Source organism: Capra hircus, chromosome 14, assembly GCF_001704415.2.
Source record: "Capra hircus breed San Clemente chromosome 14, ASM170441v1, whole genome shotgun sequence".
Classification (NCBI taxonomy): Eukaryota; Metazoa; Chordata; class Mammalia; order Artiodactyla; family Bovidae; genus Capra; species Capra hircus.
Genome location: NC_030821.1, coordinates 34,456,898 through 34,481,057, shown reverse-complemented (window position 1 = coordinate 34,481,057; position 24,160 = coordinate 34,456,898). Strand labels below are relative to the sequence as shown.

General features: G+C 38.2%; 1 protein-coding gene across 1 annotated transcript in view; it reads left to right on the top strand.

The window, feature by feature from the left end:
- The window catches only part of EIF3H (eukaryotic translation initiation factor 3 subunit H), a 99,241-nt gene that overhangs the window by 8,495 nt on the left and 66,586 nt on the right, over positions 1–24,160 (top strand). The window lies entirely within an intron of this gene.

The following is a 24,160-nucleotide window of genomic DNA, read 5'->3' as shown; positions in this document are numbered from 1 at the left end:
CCCAGTAGTGGGATTGCTGGGTTATGTGATAGTTCTGTTTTTAGTTCTCCATAGTGGCTGTATCAGTTTACATTGCCACCAACAGTGTAAGAAGGTTCACTTTTCTCCACACCCTTGATGGCATTTATTGTTCATAGAGTTTTTGATTGTGGCCATTCTGATTGGAGTGAGGTGATAGCTCATTATATTTTTGATTTGCATTTCACCTGTGATTAGTGATATTGAACACCTTTTCATGTGTTTGTTGCCATCTCTGTGTCTTTGGTGAAATCTCTGTTCAGATCTAAACATTTGATTGGGTTATTTGTTTTCTTTTGTATTGAGCTGCATGAGCTGTTTGTGTATTTTGGAGATTAATCCTTTGTTTGCAATGTTTTTTTTCCCGTTTTGAGGGGTTTCTTTTTGTCTTGTTTATGGTTTCCTTTGCTTTTTTTTTTTTTCCTCTGTGCAGTTCCTTTGCTTTTAAGTGCAAAAACTTTTAAGTTTAATTAGGTCCCATTTGTGTATTTTTTTTTTTTTAATTTTCATAACTAGAAGGTGGGTCAAAAAAAGGTCTTACTGTGATGTATGTCAAACAGTGTTCTGCCTATTTTATCCTTAAAGAATTTTATAGTGTCTGGCCTTACATTTAGATCTTTAATCTATTATAAGTTTATTTTTGTGTATGGTGTTCGGAGTGTTCTAATTTCATTCTTTTACATGTAGCTGTCCAGTTTTCCAGCCACCACTTATTGAGACTGTCTTTTCTTCATTCTTCTATTCTTACCTCCTTTGTTACAGATTAAGTGACCATAGGTGTGTGGCTTTATGGCTGAGCTTTCTAGCCTGCTCCACTGATCTTTCTCTTTTTTTGTGCCAGTACCACTGTGATGATGACTGTAGCTTTGTAGTATAGGGAGCCTGATCCCTCCAGCTCCATTTCTTTCTCAGAATGATTTTGCTGTTTGGCGTCTTTTGTGTTTCCATAAAAATTGTAAAATTTTTTGTTCCAGTTCTGTGGAAAATCCATTGTGGTTTGATAGGGATTGCATTGAATCTGTAGATTGCTTTGGGTAGTATAATCGTTTTCAGAATATGGTTCTTCCAGTCCAAGAAGATGGTATATCTTTGTCTGTGTCATCTTTGATTTCTTTCATAAGTATCTTAATAGTTTTCTGCATAGAGATCTTTTGACTCTTTAAATAGGTTTTTCCTAGGTATTTTGTTCTTTTTGTTGCAATGACAAATGGAATTGTTTCCTTAATTTCTGTTTCCAATCTTTCATTGTTAGTATAGGAATGCAAGAGATTTCTGCTTATTAATTTTGTATCCTGCAACTTTACTGAATTCATTCATTAGCTACAGTAGTTTTGTGGTAGCATTTTAGAATTTTCCGTGTATACTATCATGTCATCTACAAACAGTGACAGTTTTACTTCTTTTCCGGTTTGGATTCCTTTGATTTCCCTTTCGTCTTTGATTGCTGTGGTTGAGATTTCCAAAACTACGTTGAATAGTAGTGAATTTGGCACCCTTGTCTTGTTCCTCATCTTAGAGGAATGCTTTGTTTTTCACCATTGAGGATGATGTTTGCTCTGGGTTTGTAATATAATATATAGCCTTTATTTATGTTGAGGTAGGTTCTCTCTATGCCTATCTTGTGGAGAGTTTTTTATTATCATTAAATGGGTGTTGAATTTTGTTGAAAGCTTTTTATGCATCAGCTGAAATGAACATATGGTTTTTGTTCTTCAGTTTGTTAATATGGTGAATCACATTGATTGATTTGTATATATTGAAGAATGCTCACATCCCTAGGATAAATTCCACTTGATTATGGTATATGATCCTTTTAATGTGTTGTTGGATTCTGTTTTCTAGTGTTTTGTTGAGAATTTTCATGTCTGTGTTTATCAATAATATTTGGCCTATAATTTTCTTTTTTTATGATATCTTTGTCTGGTTTTGGTATCAAGGTGATGGTGGCCTCCTAGAATGAGCTTGGGAATGTTCCTCCCCCTCTGCAGTTTTTTGGAAGAGTTTGAGAAGGATGGATGTTAGCTCTTCTCTAAATATTTGATAGACTTTGCCTGTGAAGTCTTCTGGTCCTGGACATTTGTTTGTTGGAAGATTTTAATCACAGTTTTAGTTTTATTACTTGTGATTGATCTGCTCATATTTTATATTTCTTCTTGGTTCGGTCTTGGAAGGTTGTACCTTTCTAAGAATTTGTCCATATTTTCCAGGTTGTTCACATGTATTAGTCTCTTATGATCCTTTGTATTTCAGCCGTAACTTTATCCTTTTCACTTCTAATTTTATTGATTTGAGTCCTCTCCCTTTTTTTCTTGATGAGTCTGACTAAAGGTTTATTAATTTTGGTCCTCTTCTCAAAGAACCAGCTTTTAGTTTCACTGATCTTTGCTGTTGTCTTCTTTGTTTCTATTTCATCTATTTCTGCTCTGATCTTTATGGTTTCTCTCATTCTCCTAACTTTAAGTTTTATTTGTTCTTTCTCTAGTTGCTTTAGGTGTCAGGTTAGATTGTTTATTTGAGACTTTTCTTGTTTCTTGAGGTAGAATTGTATTGCTATTATATAAACTTTCCTTTTGGAACTGCTTTAGCTGCATCCCATAGGTTTTGGTTTGTTGTGTTTTTTTGGTCATTTGTTTCTAGGCTTTTTCACATTTCCTGTTTGATTTCTTCAGTGATCTCTGGGTGTGTGTGTGTGTGTGTGTGTGTGTGTGTGTGTGTGTGTGTGTGTGTTAGTCGCTTCGTTGCATCTGACTCTTTGCGACCCCATGGACTATAGCTGGCCAGGCTCTTTTGTCCATGGGATTCTCCAGACAAGAATACTGGAGTGGATTTAGTAGCATATTGTTTAACCTCCATGTGTTTGTGTTTTTTATGGTCTTTTTTCCCCTGTAATTGGTTTCTAATCTCATAGCAGGGTGGTCAGAAAGGATGCCCGATATGATTTCAGTTTTCTTAAATTTACTGAGGCTTGATTTGTGACCCAAGATGGGATCTGTCCTGGGGAATGTTCCATGTGCCCTTGACAAGAAAGTGTGTTTTGCTACTTTCAGATGGAATGTCCTCTAAATATCAATTAAGTGTATCTGGTCTAATGTGTCTTTTAAAGCTTGTGTTTCCTTATTATTTCTTCCTGAAGAATCTATACATTGGTATCAGTTCAGTCACTCAGTCGTGTCCAACTCTTTGTGACCCCATGGACTGCAGCACGCCTGGCTTCCTGGTCCATCATTAACTCCGGGAGCTTACTCAAACTCATGTCCATTGAGTCGATGATGCCATCCAACCATCTCATCCTCTGTCATCCCCTTCTCCCTCCTTCAGTCTTTCCCAGCATCAGGGTCTTTTCTAGTGAGTCAGTTCTTCTCATCAGATGGCCAAACTGTTGAAGTTTCAGCTTCAGCATCAGTCCTTCCAATGAATATTCAGGACTGATTTCCTTTAGGATTGACTGGTTGGATCTCCTTGCAGTCCAGGGGACTCTCTAGAGTCTTTTCCAACACCACAGTTCAAAAACATCAATTCTTCGGCGCTCAGCTTTCTTTATAGTCCCAACCCTCACATCCATACTTGACTACAGGAAAAACCATATAGCTTTGACTAGACAGACCTTTGTTGGCAAAGTAATGTCTCTGCTTTTTAATATGCTGTCTAGGTTGGTCATAGCTTTTCTTCCAAGGAGCAAGCATCTTTTAATTTCATGGCTGCAGTCACCATCTGCAGTGATTTTGGAGCCCTAAAAAATAAAGTCTGTTACTGTTTTCACTGTCTCCCCATCTATTTGCCATGAAGTGATGGGACTGGATGCCATGATCTTCGTTTTCTGAATGTTGAGCTTTAAGCCAACTTTTTCACTCTCCTCTTTCACTTTCATCAAGAGGCTCTTTAGTTCTTCACTTTCTGCCACAAGGGTGGTGTCATCTGCATACTGAGGTTATTGATATTTCTCCCAGCAATCTTGATTCCAGCTTGTGCTTCATCCAGCCCAGTGCTTCTCATGATGTACTCTGCATATAAGCTAAATAAGCAGGGTGACCATATACAGCCTTGATGTACTTCTTTCCCAATTTGGAATCAGTCTGTTGTTCTATGTCCAGTTCTAACTGTTGCTTTTTTACTTGCATACAGATTTCTCAGGGGACAGGTCAGGTGATCTGGTATTCCCATCTCTTTAAGAATTTCCCCCAGTTTGTTGTGATCCACATAGTTAAAGGCTTTGGCATAGTCTGTAAAGCAGAAGTAGATGTTTTTCTGGGACTCTTGCTTTTTCGAAGGTCCAGCAAATGTTGGCAATTTGATCTCTGGTTCCTCTGCCTTTTCTAAATCTAGCTTGAATATCTGAAAGTTCACGGTTCATGTACTGTTGAAGCCTGGCTTGGAGGATTTTGAGCATTACTTTGCTAGTGTGTGAGATGAGTGCAGTTGTATCCTTTGGTGTAAGTGGAGTGTTAGAATCTCCCAGGGTTACGGTGTTACTGTTGATTTCCCCTTTTATGGCTCTTACTAGCATTTGTCTTTTGTATTGAGGTGCTCCTGTGTTGGGTGCATCAATATTTATAGTTGTTTTATCTTTTTGGATTGATCTTTTTATCATCATATAGAGTCTTTCCTTGTCTCTTATAATAGTCTTTGTTTTAAAGTCTGTTTTGTCTGACATGAGTGTTGCTATTCCAGCGTTCTTTTGATTTACATTTGCATGAATTATCTTTTCCCATCCCCCTACTTCCAGTCTGTATGTGTCTCTAGGCCTGAAGTGGGTCTCTTGTAGACAGCGTTTATATGAGTCTTGTTTTTGCATCCATTCATCCAGCCTGTGCCTTTTGGTTGGAACATTTAACCCATTTACACTTAAGGTAGTTATCATTATGTATATTCCTGTTGTTGGAGAAGGAAGTGGCAACCCACTCCAGTTCTGTTCCCTGGAGAATTCCAGGAGCCTGGTGGACAGAGGAGCCTGGTGGGCTGCTGTCCATAGGGTCACACAGAGTCGGACATGACTGAAGCGACTTAACATGCAGGCATGCATTGGAGGAGGAAATGGCAACCCACTCCAGTGTTCTTGCCTGGAGAATCCCAGGGACAGAGGAGCCTGGTGGGCTGCCGTCTACGGGGTCACACAGAGTTGGACACGACTGAAGTGACTTAGCAGCAGCAGCATATTCCTATTATGATTTTATTAATTGTTTTGGGCTTGTTTTTGTAGGTCTTTTTTTTTTTTCCCTAGTGTTTCCCACCTAAAGAAGTTCCTTTAGCATTTGTTGTAGACTACTGATTTCTTATCTTTTGCTCTCTTGTCACCTTTGGCTTCAGCCAACTCTGTTATGATTAGAAGTTCTGATCTTAATGTACAGGATTTCACAAGTTTATTCAGCTATTTTCAGCCTTGGCAACCCTTTTCTGGGCCTTTAGCCCCAGTGTTGGGAAGAAAAGCCTCTATAAAGCATTAGGCTTTGAAGACCGTGTTTGTCAGTTCTTATTTTTTGTGGTCAGATTCTCTTACCTTACCAAGCTGACTTCAGATAGTCTTTTAGATAAAACTTTCTGATTTTGGCACTTACATGAAAACTTGGTTGCATTTGCTTTTTTTCTGGGTAATTAGTTCATAATTTTGTTGTAAAATATCATATTGGAGATGGTAAAAGCATCTGCTTGCAATGCGGGAGACCCGGGTTCCATCCCTGGATTGGGAAGATCCCCTGGAGAAGGAAATGGCAACCCACTCCAGTACTCTTGCTTGGAAAATTCCATGGATGGAGGAACCTCGTAGGCTACAATCCACGGGGTCGCAAAGACTCAGACACGACTGAGTGACTTCACTTTCACTTATCATGTATACCTATAGATGGCCGATTCATGTTGATGGATGACAAAATCCATCACAATATTTTAAAGTAATGATACTCCAATTAAAATCAATGAATTAAACTGTGTAAAGTGAAAATAAAAGAGAAAAAATAAACTGTGGTACTTGAATATTATTTCATTTGGCTCGACATGGGAAAATAGAGAATAGCTTTATTTTTTCTCTGCAAACTACTGTTTGTACAAGATCATTCTATAAAATGATTATCTCCTGTAAAGATTAGACTTGATAGCAAAGTACAATATAATTTACAAAGCCATCTATTTGATGAAAACTACTTGTTTCATCAAAACTGAAAGGGCTAAAGTGGTACTGGTATATACAAGCATCATATTCTGGAGTTTATTGATTCTGGTACCAAGCCCAAGCATACAAGAAAAAAAAAAATGAATTCAGTGAAATAGTGGTAGCTGAGTATTAACTTAATAAAAGTATAAAGCTTTTTCACTCTTTGAGTCTGAATATTGACTGTACTTTGACATAAAAATTTAAGGATTTATTTTTCTCTCAAGTACTTGAATGCTATAGATATTCATTGTATCCTGATGATTAATATGAAACTTTTTTTTTCTCAATACTGTTGTCTTCTATCCTTGTCTCCAACTAGTTTTCATTTCATATAAGTAGCAGATGTTTGTTGTATATATGGGATAGCAATAATTACTAACATTAGATGTTTTAGAAAACAAAAACATACATTCATAAAAATCTGGAGAAATATAAAAAACACAAAGGTAGTTAGTTTATAAGCTCATGACTTGAGGGTTATTACACCATTAAGAGTTTGTAATTTAATATTTCTGTTTTTCCAATGCTTTAATAAATTGGATAAAATACCTATAAAAATAATATTTTTGAAGTTAATGAGTTAAAGAAGGTTGTGCATGTTTTTAAGCACATTAAGCATGTTGCCAAACTGCTCTCTCAAATAGTTGTGTAGTTCAGTGTGCTTTCCCACTTACACAGTATCAAGTGCTGTTGCTTGGTACCACTGCCAACTGAAAGTTATGATTTCTTAATCTTTCTTTTTAAAATTAAATATGCCCGTTAGTATGCTTGTTACAGTGTGATTCAGCAGTTTGGTAAATATTTCCTGTCTGATAATGATAACACTCACATGTATGCCCAGATCACCCAGTCTTCTGGTGTTATCTTTGTCCCTTAGAGTTTCCCTTGAATTCTGTTAAGATCACTTACTTAGTAGCAAAAGCCCTTTGGAAAAAAGTCATTACACAAAATAAAATCAAAACTTCATAGCTTGACTTTGAAGATACTCTTTATCTTCTGTTCACAGCCTTCAAACAAGGACTTGTAGGTATACTGCTTTCAAGTTTGGTTTAAGAGTAACCGTGCAGAGGTTAAAAGCGTCTGCCTGCAATGTGGGAGACCTGGGTTCGATCCCTGGGTCGGGAAGATCCCCTGGAGAGGGAAATGGCAACCCACTCCAGTATTCTTGCCTGGAGAATCCCATGAATGGAGGAGCTTGGTGGGCTATAGTCCACGGGTCGCAAAGAGTCGGACACGACTGAGCGACTTTCACTTTAAAACAAGACCAGCATCTTTTCCTTTGGGATAGAAGAAAACCTCTTTTACATTTTGTACAGAAATGCATCATCTTCAGTTTTGTTCTGAAGGACCTTTTGAGGATAAAAAGCATGAATAACCACCTCCTCCTGGGGTTATTGTGGTATACTTTTTATGCTGGAAAATTGAAGTGTTTTTAATATATTAAACCTATTTCATTAAATAGCCATTTTGCTGGGTATGCATGGTTCACAAATCAAAAGGCAAAAAAGAATAGGTGGTGAAAAAAATTGTCACTTTCATTTCTATTTTCAACCACCCTCTTCCTAAGGGAAATCCTATTTGCTCTTTTTTAATGTTTCTTTCTGGACCTAGTTTAGCAAATATTGCATCCTGTTAAGGAAGCAGAAATAAACTGTAATAGAAGCACCTAAAAATCACCTTAAGGCTTGCTGATTAAGCAGTTGTTCATGCTTCTGAATATAATAAAATTAAACTGTATTAGGAAGCAGACTGCTTATGAGAACTTTGAAATTTTTTTTGTTTTGTATGAGAGGAAATTTTGTTCCATCTAAGCCTTTTACCTTAGGAACATTATCTGTTAGCTATATGTGGGGAAATTGGCTGATTAGTTATATATATTGAGTTGGTAAAGTAAAAACTTACTGTTATAAGTTAAACATCCTTATCAGTTAACATTTAATTGAAATTATATATTTGTATGTTAGTTGCATCATTGTACTTTTCTCATGACTCGTTTTTATGATGAGAGCAGAGCTGTTCTGTTGACTTTCTTGAGGTTGCATTGTCTTTCTTCCCCTTTGCCCAATAGTAATTAGTTGATTTAACTTTAAAACTGTGGGCCATCAATGAACATTGATACAGGAGAATAATTACAAAATGTTTTTTCAACTCTAGTATTATAGAAATGATATTGATTAAGTGTATTGTAACGAATCCCATATGTCAGGAGCAAAATATCTTTTTTTTCCCTTACTGAAGTTACTTGAATTTCTTTCACATCAAAACTTAACAGCAGTGATTTAAATCCTATTTATTATTTGACTCAGCCCTTTATGAAATAAAACCCCATCCCACTTGAGCCATAAAATGTGTTAAATTTAAGACTAATGCTGCTTTCTGCTTTTTGAATTTACATTTTGGCAGTAACTACCTTCTTTGTTCAGTGCTAGAAAAAAATGATCCAGGCTTAACCAAATAAGAAATCTGCCAAGTTCACAGATCAGTCAGTGAGAGAAGCCAGAATTAAATGAAAGTCTAGATATTGACTTTACCGAATATGCTAAGGGGAGATTCTGTGGCATTACGATTTCTCTGAGACTTAAATTCTTTTACTGTAATAGTTGTTCTTTGACGGTGATTGATGTGAGAAATTCAGGCTGTGGACCTTACCTCCCAGAATCTATACAACTGGAATAAAGCCAGCTAAGAATCATGCATCCTGTCTGACCTCTTCTGTCTGGCCAGCAATTGGAACAGTTTGGACTTTTTTTGTTTCAGACTTTTAAGAAACTCTAGTAGTGGATCTAGTATGTATTTTTAGTGGGGATAATAATGTTTTTAAAGAAACTTAACATCTGTTCATACACATACGTGCAATATTTTAAATAAATCAGTTTAATCAGACCATTGACTTTTTAATGCAGATTTTTAAAAATCTTGTCCTGAAACCCTGTGGTATTGATTATTATAAGAGATGGTTCCAGGTACATTGGACAGAGGAGCTTTTTAGTCGACAGTCCTTGGGATCACAAAAGAGTTGGATATGACTAAATAACAACAAAAAATAAAGCTCTAGGTACAAGTGCGTTATAAGTCTTAACAGAAAATGGAAGTTTGGTGTCGGGTGGCTGATTTTTAATAAGTCATATTTGTTTCTTATAAGGCTGAAAAAGATCTCTAAGGAATAGACCAAACATTCTGAGGAGACAAGTGTAAGCACCATGGGGATATTTGTCATATTGGAAAATCCCATGGACAGGGACCTGGTGGGCTGCAGTCCATGGGGTCGCTGAGTCGGACACGACTGAGTGGCTTCACTTTCACTTTTCACTTTCACGCATTGGAGAAGGAAATGGCAATCCATTCCAGTGTTCTTGCCTGGAGAATCCCGGGGACGGGGAAGCCTGGTGGGCTGCCATCCATGGGGTCCCACAGAGTCGGACACAAATGAAGTGACTTAGCAGCAGTAGCAGCAGTCACTCACTAAGTATTTGTGGGATAGATGACTGGATGAATGAATGAGATTGGTTGAAACATTTATTGTAATAATAGTAGTTGTAATAGTAGCTAGCATTTATTGAGCTTTAGTAGGCACAGTGCAACCCACTCCAGTACTCTTGCCTGGCCAAGAACCCCACCATGGGGGATCGGACGGAGGAGCCTTTCTGGGAAGGGCCTGGCCAGTCCCATGGGCCGGTCCGCTAGCAGGCAGTTTGGACAGCGACCCGCAGCCCTGGATTGGCGGAGCGACTTCACTTTCACGTTTCACTTTCATGCACTGGAGAAGGAAATGGCAACCCACTCCAGTGTTCTTGCCTGGAGAATCCCAGGGTCGGGGGAGCCTGGTGGGCTGCCATCTATGGGGTTGCACAGAGTCGGACACGACTGAAGTGACTTAGCAGCAGCAGCAGCAGCAGGCACAGTGTGCTAGGTATTTTGGCTGAATGATTTTTTTGGTCCTCATAAAGATACAGGGAGACCAAACCAGTTAATCCTAATGGAAATCAACCCTGAATATTAACTGGAAGGACTGATGGTGGAGCTGAAGCTCCAGTACTTTGGTCACCTGATGCGAAGAGCCGACTCATTGGAAAAGACCCTGATGCTGGGAAAGACTTGAGTGTGGGAGTAGAAGGGGGCAACAGAGGATGAAATAATTGGATAGCATCACCAACTTAATGGACATGAGTTTGAACGAACTCTGGGAGATAGTGAAGGACAGGGAAGCCTGGCTGGCTGCAGTTCATGGGGTCTCAGAATCAGACACAACTTAGCAGCGGAACAAGGGATGCTCTGAGATAGGTACTGAATGACTCATTTATCTTCACAGGAGAGGTGATAAATGAAAGTGAAAGTCGCTCAGTTGTGTCCGACTTTTTGTGACCCCATACCATGTGATTCTTTAGGCCAGAATACTGGAGTGGGTAGCCTTTCCTTTCTCCAGGGGATCTTCCCAACCCAGGAATCAACCAAGGTCTCCTGCATTGCAGGCAGATTCTTTACCATCTGACTATCAGGGAAGCCCAGGTAATAAGATAAGTGATATGATAACCTGCCTACGGCCCAGATCTGGCACTCAAACTTAATTTTGAATTCTAGTGCTCAGGCTTAACTATGCTGTATGAGTTTCCAGTTTGTACAGACCAGAAACTGACATTTGTGTGTCCTTATAAGAATTAAGTTTTAAGCTTTTACTAAAGTTTTCTCTCTCACTTGAGCATTATTTTTTTTCCTGACAAAAATAAAGATTAGTTCTAGAGTTATTGTGTACTAGACAATAAGTGGAAGACAGCAGATCAAGGTTTCCACTTTGGGGCTTCAGCTGGGCTTACTCAATAATTCACTGTCTCAACTCTGTCTTACAGAGCATGTGATTCAAAGTCAGCTTCTGCTGCTGAAATGAGTTTTTTTTTTGTTTTTTTTTGCCTTTCTTAAAAAATGCAATGTTCGGAATAGAATCAAAACTAATAGTAGTGGTCAGAACCCCAGCGGGAGCCTGTCTGCTTTGGTAGCAACCAAGGGTTGGGGAAAGCTATGGATTTGATAGCTACACAGTTTAGAGCTCACATCTGTTGAGGTGCTGTTATATTTTGAGAGACTTCATTATCAGTGACATAAATTAGGAAGTGTTTGGTTAGAAACCCTGAATGCTCCACTCCTGACGTTGGGAGAGAACTGTACCTGCCTAATGTTACAGGGTCTGTAAACCAGTGCTGTTGGAAGGTGTGAGGTGTGGTCCCTGACCTGTCTGTCCCTGGTCTGCCTGAGATAAGCGTGGGATTGAGACTCCGTCTTTAGAAGCTTTGACAGCAGTTTAATATTGCTATGTAGCCAGGCTTGTGATCCCTGGGCTTGTATTCTCTCATGTCTGTTAAATTTTTTTTTGCTTTCTAGTAAGTAATTTTTATTCTTTGACTGAAATTTTGGTCTGTGGTGGACTGGAGGAAAATGAATTCTTCACTTGTAGTTTGAGAAGCACAGTTATAAATTAGCAACTTTTATACCTATTCTGTATAATAGCATCTTCCTATAACCAGCATCTCAATAATATTGTAATCACTAAATAACACTAGATTTACTTTTTATGATTAGGTTTCATGGTAAACCATTTTAATGTCAGCATTTCTTGGTCAGTGAACTCTTTTATCAAGCTGAACAAGTGGATTCACTGTTTAGGTGCACAACACAGGTTGCAACTTCTGAGCATTCTTTATGAGCTCAGCTTTGTACGGAAGGTTAAAAATGATCGATGGTGTAGTTCTAACAATTTGAAACTAGTTTGGTCCCAAATCGTTTAAACTGGGCTTTCAACAGATCCTTTTTATGTGTATTACAAAGACAGTGGGAAACCTGCTGCTTTTCCTAGGGAAGATTTATGACGATAAGTTTGTGCAAAGTTTGAATTGATATTTTACTGATTTATAATTGGCTTAGGTTAGACTTCTCTTAAACAGATCTCTCTGCTTGTTGAAAACTGGTCTATATATCTAGGAGTTACCTCTTTCGCCTTGATAGTATGTACATAGGGGTATTTTCTGGTAATTTGTATATGTGTGTGCAGCAACATCTGTGAATTGAGTTGAAGAGTAACTGTATCAGCAAGAGATTAGAATTTAAAGTCAGCAGGTGCTCAGGCTTATAGTGTGTGGATTTTTTCTTTTTCTCCCTTTTTCAAAGCCACTTAACCATGCTTCATTCAGTTCATATATTTTTTTAATATACCCTAAAGAACATACTAAAATCAAGACATACCTTATGTCCATAGCATTCCATCAACTCAGTAGCACTGTCAAAAAAGGAAATTAAATTAGTTTGTTCTTTGTGCAACTCCATGCAGTAAATTGCAATGATTTCTATACATTAAAATCTTTTCCCTTGATTTTTTTCTTTATTCAGTGTTTTCTGAATTAAAAACAAATACATGCTTAGTACTAGGTAAGTAATTAAAGAACTAAATAAATAATACCAAGGTTAATAAAAGGTATGTCTTTCCACACCATTCTTGTTCATATAAACATAAATGCATATATATAATACATTTTTAGTACTATGTAATTTAAAAAACTCTTTCTAACTTTTTGTGTGTCTTGGGCCTCTGGGAATCTAGCAAATGCCATGGGTCTTTTTTTCCAAGAATGTGCCCTTAAGTGCATACACACAAAATATTGCATAAGATTTTAAGAACTTCTTAGATCTCTTTTAGTTATTTGCAACCTTCAGGTTTGAATGTTTGCTTTTAGGGTTTATACACTTGGAGAAGTATACTTGTTAATGTAGAATTTTGGATAGTGTGGATTTTAGATGTCTTTTTTTTTTTTTTGATGGGGCATGTATGCATGTTTGTAAACATTTAAACATCCGATTTGTGGTGAATTAGTTTTTCCTAAACAGATATTTTTGGGTAACTGAAATTATGTATTAATTACCTAATTAATCTTATTAAATTCTAAAATACTTCAAAGGAAAATGTCTAAATATTATACTTGGCTTCTAAGATAATACAGATTTAGTTTGATTATTTAGACTTATTATAAACTTGAGCTTATATTTTATATGTGTATATAGGTCAGAATGTAGCAGTGGTTCTTAATCTAATTTCTTGGACCTTCTTTAGGATCTTTGAACTGTGAAATTAAGAATAAAATTTGGAGTGGATACATACGAATTGTTTCTTCATCAAGTAGACTTTGTAAAAGTATGTCCATTTTTTTAAAGTTAAGGTTTATTTATATATGATAAAACTCACTCATTTTAAATTAGTTATGTATGTATTTACTTATGGCTTTGCTGGGTCTTTGATGCTGTGTGCAGGCTTTCTCTGGTTGTGGTGAACAGGGGCTGCTCTTGTTTGTAGTGTGCGGGCTTCTCACTGTGGTGGCTTCTCTTGTTGTGGAGCACGGGCTCTAGGTGAGCAGGCTTCCCTGGTTGTGGCGCGTGGGCTCATTAGTTGTGGTACATGGGCTTAGTTGCTCCCTGGCATGTGAAATCCTCCTGGACCAGGGATTGAACCCATGTCCCCTGCATTGGCAGTCAGATTCCTGTCACTGTGTCACCAGGGAAGTCCAAACCCACTTATTTTAAATGTAAAGTTTGATGAACTTTACTATTATTAGTTGTAAATGGATTGTATTATGGGCATCACAGTTATACACTTATTAGTGCCCCTTTGCTCTCAGAATCTTCCCACTCACCTTGGCCCCAAGGCAACCACTTGTCAGCTGTGGTTTTACCTTTTCTAGAGTTCCATATATGGAGAAGGCAGTGGCACCCCACTCCAGTACTCTTGCCTGGAAAATCCCCTGGACAGAGAAGCCTGGTAGGCTGCACTCTGTGAGGCCACTAAGAGTCAGACACGACTGAGCAGCTTCACTTTCACTTTTCACTTTCATGCATTGGAGAAGGAAATGGCTACCCACTCCAGTGTTCTTGCCTGGAGAAGCCCAGGGACGGGGGAGCCTGGTGGGCTGCCGTCTCTGGGGTTGCACAGAGTCAGACACGAGTGAAGCAACTTAGCAGCAGCAGAGTTCCACATAAAGGAAGTCATATACTATTGGGTTGGCCAAAAATTCGTTTGAGTTTTTCTGTAAGATGTTAATGAACTTTTTGGCCAACCCAGTAGTAATGTTTTGTTGACTTCTTAACACTCATACAATGTTTTTTGAGATGACCTGTTGTTGTATTGATCCTTTGTTCCTTTTTTATTGCTGAGTAGTATTCCACAGAATGGATATGCTGCTGTAGTTGTTTATCCATCTATGTTTGGTGGACCTCTGGTTTGCCTCCAGGTTTTGGCTATTACAAATAGTGCTGCTGTGAACATTTGTGAGCATATCTTTATGTGAATATTTTTTATTCTTCTTGGGTAAATTCTGAGGAGTCAGAATTTGGGTCATGTAGTAAATATGTATTTAATGTTAAGATACCTCAATTACTGTTTTCTGTCTTTCCACCAGCAGTTTTCAGGGAGCTCTCAGTTCAGTTCAGTTCAGTCGCTCAGTCGTGTCCGACTCTTTGCGACCCTATGAATCGCAGCACGCCAGGCCTCCCTGTCCATCACCAACTCCCGGATTTCACTCAGACTCATGTCCATTGATTCAGTGATGCCATCCAGCCATCTCATCCTCTGTCGTCCCCTTCTCCTCCTGCCCCCAATCCCTCCCAGCATCAGAGTCTTTTCCAGTGAGTCAGCTCTTCGCATGAGGTGGCCAAAGTATTGGAGTTTCAGCTTTAGCATCATTCCTTCCAAAGAAATCCCAGGGCTGATCTCCTTCAGAATGGACGGGTTGGATCTCCTTGCAGTCCAAGGGACTCGCAAGAGTCTTCTCCAACACCACAGTTCAAACGCATCAATTCTTCGGTGCTCAGCCTTCTTCACAGTCCAACTCTCACATCCATACATGACCACAGGAAAAACCATAGCCTTGACTGGATGGACCTTAGTTGGCAAAGTAATGTCTCTGCTATGGAATATACTGTCTAGGTTGGTCATAACTTTTCTTCCAAGGAATAAGCGTCTTTAAATTTCATGGCTGCAATCACCATCTGCAGTGATTTTGGAGCCCCCCAAAATAAAGTCTGACACTGTTTCCACTGTTTCCCCATCTATTTCCCATGAAGTGGTGGGACCGGATGCCATGATCTTCGTTTTCTGAATGTTGAGCTTTAAGCCAACTTTTTCACTCTCCTCTTTCACTTTCATCAAGAGGGTTTTGAGTTCCTCTTCACTTTCTGCCATAAGGGTAGTGTCCTCTGCATATCTAAGGTTATTGATATTTCTCCTGGCAATCTTGATTCCAGCTTGTGTTTCTTCCAGTCCAGTGTTTCTCATGATGTTCTCTGCATAGAAGTTAAATAAGCAGGGTGACAATATACAGCCTTGACGTACTCCTTTTCCTATTTGGAACCAATCTGTTGTTCCATGTCCAGTTCTAACTGTTGCTTCCTGACCTGCATACAGATTTCTCAAGAGGCAGGTCAGGTGGTGTGGTATTCCCATCTCCTTCAGAATTTTCCACAGTTGACTGTGATCCACACAGTCAAAGGCTTTGCATAGTCAATAAAGCAGAAATAGATGTTTTCTGGAGCTCTCTTGCTTCTTCCATGTTCCAGCGGATGTTGGCAATTTGATCTCTGGTTCCTCTGCCTTTTCTAAAACCAGCTTGAACATCAGGAAGATCACGGTTCACATATTGCTGAAGCCTGGCTTGGAGAGTTTTGAGCATTACTTTACTAGCATGTGAGATGAGTGCAATTGTGCTGTAGTTTGAGCATTCTTTGGCATTGCCTTTCTTTGGGATTGGAATGAAAACTGACCTTTTCCAGTCCTGTGGCCATTGCTGAGTTTTCCAAATTTGCTGGCATATTGAGTGCAGCACTTTCACAGCATCATCTTTCAGGATTTGAAAGAGCTCACCTGGAATTCCATCACCTCCACTAGCTTTGTTCGTAATGATGCTTTCTAAGGCCCACTTGACTTGACATTCCAGGATGTCTGGTTCTAGATGAGTGATCACACCATTGTGATTATCTGGGTCGTGAAGATCTTTTTTGTACAGTTCTTCTGTGTATTCTTGCCACCTCTTCTTAATATCTTCTGCTTCTGTTAGGTCCAGACCATATCTGTCCTTTATCGAGCCCATCTTTGCATGAAATGTTCCCTTGGTATTTCTAATTTTCTCTAGTCTTTCCCATTCTGTTGTTTTCCTCCATTTCTTTGCACTGATTGCTGAAGAAGGCTTTCTTATCTCTTCTTGCTATTCTCTGGAACTCTGCATTCAGATGCTTATATCTTTCCTTTTCTCCTTGGCTTTTCGCTTCTCTTCTTTTCACTGCTATTTGTAAGGCCTCCCCAGACAGCCATTTTGCTTTTTTGCATTTCTTTCCCGTGGGGATGGTCTTGATCCCTGTCTACTGTACAGTGTCAGGAACCTCATTCCATAGTTCATCAGGCACTCTGTCTATCAGATCTTGGCCCTTCAATCTATTTCTCACTTCCACTGTATAATCATAAGGGATTTGATTGAAGTCATACCTGAATGGTCTAGCAGTTTTCCTTACTTTCTTCAATTTGAGTCTGATTTTGGCAATAAGCTTTTTGGAAAGATCTCAGTTTCCACTTTTCTGAGTCAAACAAGGCCAATACCCCATTTGCTGACCCAGGACTGAGACTGGGCTGCAGCCCAGCTCCTTGCTCTTGGGGATTGTATCTGTGATGTACCTATGGATATTGCTGTATTAACTCAGAGAGTTAATGCTCTGGTTTGTGAGTTCTCTCTTCTAGCTTAGTTGGCTAGTTAAGCTTTTCCGAAACGCAGTTTATTTAACATTTCTACCTGCACACAGAACAGAGAAGGTTGAGGTACTTTATAGGCCTGAAAGTTCCAGAGACAGTTCTTAAATTGCTTCTTACCTGTGAACTTCAAATTGCCACTTTCATTAGAGGAATCTTGGATGGTAACTTCATAGACATATATCTACCAAGTAAAATAACCTTGACACTGCTCTTAGAAATATTGCTGATTATAAAAGTTATGGCAAACCTTTTCTAAAAGGATTTATATCAGCAAAAACGATGTGAAATTATTAGTCTTGACTTACGCAGTAGTGTCTGTGTCTGCAGATTGGGTTTCTTACTGGTGTATCAGTGCTTTTAGTAGAAGCCTGGGGGTGTATTCCTGCTGCCCTGCGTTCATCCATCTTTAGGCCCTGTTGTACCCTTAAAATACAACTTGTATATTTTATGCGAAGCAAATATTAGTATTCTTTGAAACTAGTAATTTTTTTAAATCTCAGTTTTATTTATTTATTTTACTTTACAATATTGTATTGGTTCTGCCATACACTGACATGAATCTGCCGTAGGTGTACCTGTGTTCCCCATCCTGAACTTCCCTCCCACCTCCCTCCCCATCCCATCCCTCTGAGTCATCCCAGTGCACCAGCCCTGAACTCCCTGTATCATGCATTGAACCTGGACTGGTGATTTCATTTCATATGTGATAATTTACATGTTTCAGTGCCATTCTCCCATATCGTCCCGCCCTCACCCTCCCACAGAGTCCAAAAGACTGTTCTATACATCTGTGTCTCTTTTGCTAAACTAGTATTTAAAATCATAGTTGGCACATACTCTCTTCCTTCACTCAGGTCTTCACAGGGCTGGGTGCTTGTTCATCAGCCCTCGGCGGAGGTGTCATCTGAGAGAAGCCTTTACCAGATCGCCCCAGCTTAACAGCACATTTCTCTGTCTTTTTCTTGGTGCTTTAAACAGTCTATAAGCACATTAACTTTATTAATTTTCATTTTAAAATAGCGGTTCTTAAAGTGTGGACTCCCAGCACTCTCTGAGGTTTAAACTATTTTTGTAATAATAAGTAAACGTTATTCATCTTTTTTACTCTCATTCTTTCATGAACGTCTAATGGAGGTTTTCAGATGCTCCATTATGTGTTATAGAAAAGATTGAATGCAGAAGCAGATATGAGAATCCAGTTGTCTTTTATTAAAGTAGACATTAATAGAATTTACAAAACTATGAACACTGTCACTCTTTTATCCTGATTAAAATTTCTTTTTGAAAAGGTAAATAGTTTACAGAAGTGTGAAAAATGTCGTAATTTAAATTAGTGTCGTGATTTAAATTTAAAATTTAAATTTTAAGCGAATAAAGTATTTTGAACATTTTTTGGTTTGAATTTCTGTGTGAAATATCAATGTAAAAGTTCTTTGAGGTCCACAATAATTTTTGAGTGTTAAAAGGGCCCTTTGACCAAAAAATTTGAGAACTGGTGTTCTTAAAAATAAAAGTCCCATGAAAGTAAAGACCTTATGTATTTGATTTGGTTTCATATTCGTAGGGCCTGGCAGAGGTAAAACTGGCCTGTGGAAATCACTGAATTATCTGGGTGAACAGATTATGAATGAATGAAAGAAAATGACAATTGTAGAATTCTGGTAATTCTCTACAGGGCTTTCAAGTTTTCCTATAGTAACCGGTTTTTGTGGACATCATATTTGATAGAAAATTACTCCAGTTCATCAGAAAGCATAATCTTTATTATGGCCAGGTTTAATTGTTCCCTGATATGGAACTGAAAGTTTTTGATGTGATTTTGGTTAGAGATTCTGTTAAATATTCCTTTCTAGGAATATTTTCCATGCTTATTAACTAACTCAAAGTTTAAGTTGATTTCTAGTATAATTTATTTGTATATTTTAGATTGTTATTTATATTTTACTTATAAAATACTTTGTGTATTTTATAATAAATACCGAATACTTTATAATAAAAAATATTTTCTGTCATGGAAGTTAAATCCTCTGTTGCTTTTAGCCTTTGGACAAAGTTAGGTTTTCTTTTTCTTTTTTTTAATGCCAGACACTTAAATAGTATTTTGTTCATTGTAGATTACAGATAGTCTGTTTTGCTTTTTCAGATTGCCCACACTGAATAATAAATGATAGTAAGGAAAAAAAATTTATTCCTCTCAGTTATTTTCAGCAGACAGGAAATCCGTTTACTGTCCTGCAAGTTGGAATTCTTTACTAAGATTTGCCCATCCTGAGAAGGTGCAAACTTAAGAAAGCTAGGAGATGGTTCTAGAGACTGCTCACCTATTCCAAGAACAATACTGATTGTGTAGGTCACATCAGGGAAGTTTTTTATAAGCATTTAGACCCAGCAGCGATTTAAGCAGCAGCAGCAGACCCAGAATATGACAGTGTTAGGGAGGTGTAGAAGAATTTGGTAATTTCAGATTCTGCTGGTTAGTTTGTTTCTGTCCCTTAGGGCATAATTTATAGAAGACTTTTCATTTACCCACTGATATATAGGATAAAGTAACCTGGCCGGCACAAATTCATAAGTAGTTGTAAATTAGGGGGTCAAGCTATAAAGAATAAATCTTAACTCTGATAGGGCACTTGAATGCTTCTCAGTTGGACTGCTCACTTTATCTTTCCTCTCATTTCTTTACTGTGGAGATCCTTCCAATTAGGGCTTAAGTTTCTCTTTATACTTTTGTAAATAAAAGGTTCATTCTTGGATCTGTATTCCTCAGTGTACCCAGTTTTTAGCAACACAAGGAGTCTTAAAGAAGGAGACTTATGGTTTAATCAGTTGAGTTCATTGCAGTCACCTGAGGTGTTAGAGAAGAAACAAAGGCTGGTCCATGCTACGTCATTAAAAATTAGAATGAAGTAGGATGTTAGGCGGAGAAGGCAATGGCAACCCACCCTGGTACTCTTGCCTGGCAAATCCCATGGATGGAGGAGCCTGGTAGGCTGCAGTCCATGGGGTCGCTAGGAGTCGGACACGACTGAGCGACTTCACATTCACTTTTCACTTTCATGCATTGGAGAAGGAAATGGCAACCCACTCCAGTATTCTTGCCTGGAGAATCCCAGGGATGGAGGAGCCTGGTGGGCTGCCGTCTCTGGGGTCGCACAGAGTCAGATATGACTGAAGCGACTTAGCAGCAGCAGCAGCAGGATGTTAGAATCAACTGGAGAATATAAAAATGAAAATAGAAACCACCCCCCCTCCCCAAAAGAGAAGAAATCCCACATCCCCCCAAACCCTAAAATACAGGATAGGAACCCCAGGCCAGGTTAATTACCTCTGATTGGGTTTCAGGCATCTGTATTTTTTAAAATACTAATGGCTGTAATATGTCACCAGAGTAAAGACCTCTCTTCAGTTATTTAAAAAAACTCCCCTGGTCATTTTGATAAGCTAGGAACAAATGATGTAGAGCTCCTGAGCATGTGGGATCATTTGTGACACTTATAAACAAAATATAATAGAGGAGTGTGCTTTTGTTTGGAGACCTATTAAATTCCCCGTGTATCTTGTTTTCAAGAGTAAGAATAGGGAGCGTGACATTAATAAGCAGGGTTAATTAAGAGTCTGTCAGCACTGTTTTGTGGACAGAAGCATATGAGTGGTTCGGGGGAGTGACCATGGAAGGCCCGTGAGCAGGAGAACAGGACTTGTGTGGTGGAACATTCCCATCTTGTGGCTTAGTGAGGACAGTGCTGCTAAAGATACAGAGCTGCACCTCTTTATCTTAGTTATGTACGAATTTACACAACTAGGGGCAGTTGTTCATGCTATTAGACTTCCCGTGATTAGGGCACAAAAAATGTGACCACCAGCACCATTCCCTCAGTCTTTTTGCCGCCTGTCCCTGTAAACCCTTCTCTGAACTTTTTTACTCTATGTAGTAACCCTGTTCCTACAACTTTGTTATGGAGACTTCTGGAGCTGTTGCCACCACATTCCGTTTCAGTTCTGTTAAAAAAAAACCTATTTGGAGCCTCAAATTACTCAGTTATTGTGAAGTAATTAAATACACCTTGGTGTCGGAAGTCAGATCTCACCTCCCTGCTGTAGTAAATCTATGTCAGATTATCTGTTTCCTCCTCTGTAAAATGGGAAAATAATATTACTGACTCTATAGAGTGATTGTGAGGATTTAATGAGTAACTGCATTTGAGGCACTTAGTGGAGTGCTCTTGACAAAAGTAATTGACCGGTATTTACCATTAATTCCTTTAGCAAATACATTTTGAGTATATAGACCATGAGCAGTACATGGATTCTGTCTTACTCATAAATACCGATAATCTACAGAATGTTTTTCTAGATATAGTAAGTTCTTCATTATTTGTATAGAATAGCAGAAGCCTATGTGTCAGTGGGTTGCTTCTGCTCAGGAATTTCCTTCTGACATCTAAGTGTCCTCGGAAGTTTGTAATGCAATTCCACTACATTTTTTTTTAACTAAAGAATTGAGATGTTAGTGTGTATGCGGGAAATAGGAAAGCTATAAAATGTCAAAATGGAGAATGAGTTTGCTTAGTTTTGTTAAAAGGTTTTTGTTTTCTGAATGCGTTATTATATTTGACTTTATTAAATTGGCAAGATCATAAATGTTAGAGTTGGAAATTATTTTAATGATCACCAGGCCTTTCCTAAAGTTTTCTGTTTTGTCAACCAAAAATGCTAGAGAGAATTCATCCTTAAAATGGATACCCTCTTTCCTGAAACTGTCACCTGTGGTGCGTCCTTTGCTTTTCAAAGTAAGACACATTCTCTACTGCCTCACTATTTGGACAGTGCTCTTTGTGATTGTCCCTAGCCTGTAGAGAGGTTTTAATTCATTGAACTGGTTCTCATCACAGGGTTTTAAACTTTCTCTCTTATAATTAGTCCTTTAGGGGGTACACCTATTCATGTTCATTGTCTTTAGCCAGTGAAGTTAAACCACTGCTTTTTCCATTACTCAGGTGAATACTGTTACTGGTAACTTTTCTCTTGGTCATTGTAGAGAACTGGCTGTAGCAGGTCAGTGATGCAGAAAAGAGCGAGATAATAATTTCTCTTCCTTGGAGGACTGTGCTTCTGTGGATACTGTATAAATTGCACTGATTCTTGGGGCGGGCATATCAGGCTGCCATGCTGTTCTGTTATGTTGCTCCCAGCCCCTTCACAGTTTACTTTGTTTAAAGTAAGACAGTCTATGCTAATTTGTTTTTAAAGATAATAATTGTTTTTTCTCACTTCTATTTTCTTTGTAAAGGGAAATAAGGTTATTTTGGTCTGGCTTCTGGTGAAACTATGCTGAGTCATCAATACTCCATTTCCCACATGTAGGAATCAGCTGTTAGGAATCAGTTGGTGCAAAGATACACACTAAGCTCAGTTACCTTCTAGCATCTCTCATTTACTTTGATTTCAGCTGTGGTTCATTAATAGAGTTCAGGAAACTAGGTGACCTGGGCAAGCTGATAGGTGTGTTTGTAACAACTCTTTATCAGTTTTGTATATTCCTTCTTAGTCACCGATGTTTCTTTTATTTTTTAATTGGGAAAATGGTTGTTGTTGGCAGAGTTAAGTTGAATGGGAATTAAACAGTTCTGTTTTCTTTTTATCGATAAAGTCAATAATATTGATTATTAAGCATTATTTCAGGGCAGATCCTGTGTGAAATATTAACTGTACATTTTCCTCATTTTTAATAGTCTTAAGTAATGCTGTGGGAAACGGTTCCATTTTGCAAGTCAGAAATCTAGGACTTGGGAAGATTAAATAGCTTTCCCAAGGTCACAGCTGATAAATGCTAGAGCTGGAAACCATTCTTCCTCTTCCTGCATGACCCCTCGAGCCTGTTTTTGTGCCTTTCAAGAAATGGAGAGGTCTTTTATACAGAAATGTGTGCGGCTTATGCACGTTCTCCACTTCACAGTGTTGAAGGTCTGCCAGTCTGGTTGGTGTCCTGCAGTAAGCTCTTCCCTGCTGACTGCTTGCTGTTCTTAGAAGGTCTGGATCTTAAACTGGTGTAAAGTCTTTCTGAGTCCATTCATCACAGAGTCTTTGCTTCATGTCTGTTCCTAATTCATGGTTTTAATAATTAAGCTGCTGATACGAGAATAATCTTCTTGTTAAAATATGCGCATAAGCTTTGGAGTTTAAATCTTGGTTCTGTCATTTCCTGGATGTATGACCTTTAGCCATTTACTCAACTTTTCTCTGCTTCAGCTTTCTTATTTGTAAAATGAGTATAATATAATGCTTTTTCCTGAGGTACTTATGAGGATTCCGTGATTGATAATACAGGTATAATAATTAGAATACTGCCTGGCACATGATGTTCAATAATTGTAACCTGTATTATTAACTGGTTACTGATGATTTATTTCTATCAATAATATACTTGTTTTAAATTGAACACTAATCAGTAAAACTCTAATTCCCATTTTGTTCTTAGACTTATTTTTCCCTCTGATAGCTTTCCATTGTATTTTAGACTATATTGCCCTTTAGTCTTCGGGCCACGTCCTTGTACTGAATAATACAGACTACTACTGTTAATAATACTATGTGCCAAGCACTGTTCAAAGCCCATTAATTTATTAACAGTCTCATGTTGTAGGAATTATTATTAATCATGACTGTTACTGTGAACTTTTAAAGTAATTGCCTGTTCAGTCATGCAGTGTACCTCTTCATTTTAATGGGAATATTAAAGGAGTGAGTAAATAGAAGAGCTGGCTGTTCCATTAGAGGTTATTTGGTATATCCTTATTGTTGAGAAAAATTAGGTAGTGTTGGTGACTGGGCTGTCATGTTCTCTGTTACCAAGCAAGTTCTTGGATACGTGTTCCTGTTGTTGCTTCCTCTGATTAATGAGATGCTCTGTCCAGGAACCATCTTGAGGTGTTGAGAGTTTGTCAGAGGGTTCTGTGTTTAGATGTTCAGATAATTGAGATCTTTATCTCTGTGTCTTACTGATATTTTTATCTTTTGTGGCAGGATATTGCTATTAACAAAGGTTAACAGGGTCACTTTCTCTGTAATAGTCGCAGGTTGAAGTGGTAATGTTAGATTCAACTGAAGGAATTCTTGGGTGCCAGACCTTTAAGCATCTTTGACTTAAAGGTTGTGAGTGTTCTACATGGACATTTTTTAGAATGTAATTTTATTTACTTATTTTTAATCTATTTTTGGCTGTGCTG